This window comes from Nematolebias whitei, chromosome 14, assembly GCF_014905685.2.
Source record: "Nematolebias whitei isolate Nwh7 chromosome 14, NemWhi1, whole genome shotgun sequence".
Classification (NCBI taxonomy): Eukaryota; Metazoa; Chordata; class Actinopteri; order Cyprinodontiformes; family Rivulidae; genus Nematolebias; species Nematolebias whitei.
Window position 1 is genome coordinate 40,759,610 of NC_056511.1, and position 2,581 is coordinate 40,762,190.

The following is a 2,581-nucleotide window of genomic DNA, read 5'->3' on the forward strand; positions in this document are numbered from 1 at the left end:
CTGTTAGCGGTGTGGTCTTGTTAGCAGGTCCGGTTAGCAGCTTGATGATAATAAGGACTACAGCAGCTGCTCTCACAGACCACAGTCCAGAACTGGGTCCAGCAGACAGATAACATCCCAGGTTTCCCTGTGGAACCAAATGGGTCCGTACTGCATGTGCATATAGATGTTTGGAGGATCTTGTTAGCAGGTCCAGTCAGCAGCTTGATGGTAATAACGACCGCAGCAGCTGCCCCCACAGACTGTAGTCCAGAACTGGGTCCAGCAGACAGAGAACATCCAAAGTTTTTCTCGGTGTGGATTATCAGCTCCACCATTTTAAACTCTTCACCAAATCAGGCTAATTCAAGCTCCCAGGAGCTCCAAGGTACAACAACAATTCTATAAAGAAGAACAACATTTGTTGTTTGTTGATGACCTGGCAGCTTGTTTTGAAAGTAAATAATAAAAAATGAACAGCTGTGATTTCTTTGTATTTCTGTCAGTATCAAACGGGTGAGAAACTTTTTTTTTTTTTTTTTTTTTTTTTTACCTACCGGTACTTAAGAAAAAGATCTGAAAAAAAATATATATAGTTATTTAAAAATGATATTTTTCTCCCTTGAAACATTAAAACAAACTAAAAAGTACTTGTCAAATACATACTTTAGAACTCAAAAGATTATTTTCTGACACACGAGAAGAAACTTCAAAGCGTGTTGACTTATCTGTGATAAAATTATATTTTAAAAAACATGCAAATAAGCTTTGGCTTCAGGTTAGAGTTGGGTAATTACTATCTGAATATATTTGAGATACTTTTAACTACATTTCCATCAAGGTTGTTTGTTTTGCTCCATTTAATCATTTTTTGTTTGTTTCTATTATCTGTTCCGAGGGTTTTATCTGGGTTTTATTGTGTTTAATTAGGAATAAGTACATAAACCTTTGTCAAAGTGTCATGTGGAGAGTTATTTATTAACTTATAAACTATTGTACGCACTTTTTAAATAACTTTTGGCTATTCATTACCAAGAACACAAGTTTATTGTAACTGTTCTGCTTCTTCCCTGAATACACGCCTGCTTTTAAAACGCAATGAGTCCAAAATTAGAGTTTAACGTACAGTGAGCTTTTAACAACTTCTGAAGCAGTCACACTATTGTGAGCCTATTTTCATCTGCACGTTTTTTAGCATCTTTCTCCTTCCACAGTTTTTGTGCTATTTCAACAAATCATACATCAAAACATTCGGTTCGTTCAGGAGACTTTTGGCAACTTTAGCTTTTAGCCTTTTCTGACACTTTTTTTTCCTCATAGGAAAATAATTGAGCTCATTTTACATTCAGAGATTCAGAGAGATTTATTTGTCATACACACCACATGTGGTACATGAGGTGGGACCAAACTATGTACACAGGGTCCCAGTTACATCCCAACAAAACACAAACTGTACAGAAAAGCATTAGTAAGATCCGAGTCATGAAATAAGAATACACTTAGCACTAACAGTACAAAAACAACGCACCAAAACAACAGCAGCACGAACATGAGTCTGTGTGAGCAGATGAGGACTAATGAACACATCAACATGAAATGATCAGCAGCATGGGATCAGCATCATGGATAGCAGCACATGTCAACAACCAAGTGACATTACAGCGATTTTCACAGTTCAAATCAGATCTTTAGATGTGTTCACAACCTTTTACTGCTCCTTTAACATTTTGTTCTGCTTCAGCTTCTTTCAGCTTCCTTGTGCAAATTAAAACTTTTTTCTGCTACTTTCAGCTGTTTTGTGCTTCTTTCAGGATTGTTCTGCTACCTACAGCATTTGTATGCTTCTTATAACTTGTTTCTGCTAATTTCAGCTTATTAGGCTCCTTTTAGCTTATTTCTGCTAGTTTCAGCTTATTAGGCTCCTTTTAGCTTATTTCTGCTAGTTTCAGCTTATTAGGCTCCTTTTAGCTTATTTCTGCTAGTTTCAGCTTATTAGTCTACTTTTAGCTTATTTCTGCTAGTTTCAGCTTATTAGTCTACTTTTAGCTTATTTCTGCTAGTTTCAGCTTTTTCTGCTATTTCAGCTACTATTTAGCTGTTTTTATGCTAATTGTAGCTTTTTCAGCTAATTCCACTTTTTTGCACTCATTTCAACATTTTTCAGCCTAATTCAGCAAAAGCATGCTCTCTCCGCTTTTTCCTGTCAATTTAAGATGTTTCTGTTTTTTTAGCTATTTTCAGCAGTTTTTTTTGCTAATTTCAGCTTTTTTCATATAATTTCCACTGTTTGCACTCATTGCTGCTTCTTTCAGCCTAATTGAGCAAATGTGTGTGCTTTCTGCTTTCTTCTGCTAATTTAAGCTCGTTCTACATTTTCAGCCACATTTTTAGCATGAATTAGCTAATTTCAGCTCTTTTCATATAAATTCAAGTTTTACGTGGTCATTTCTGCTACTTACAGTCTAATTAATTTCTTTATGCTAATATCAGCTTGTTATGCTCCTGTCAGCTTTTTCCTGCTAATTTCAGCATTTCCTGCTAATTTCAGCTACTATTTAGCTGTTTTATGCTAATTTTAGCTTTTCCAGCTAATTCCACATTT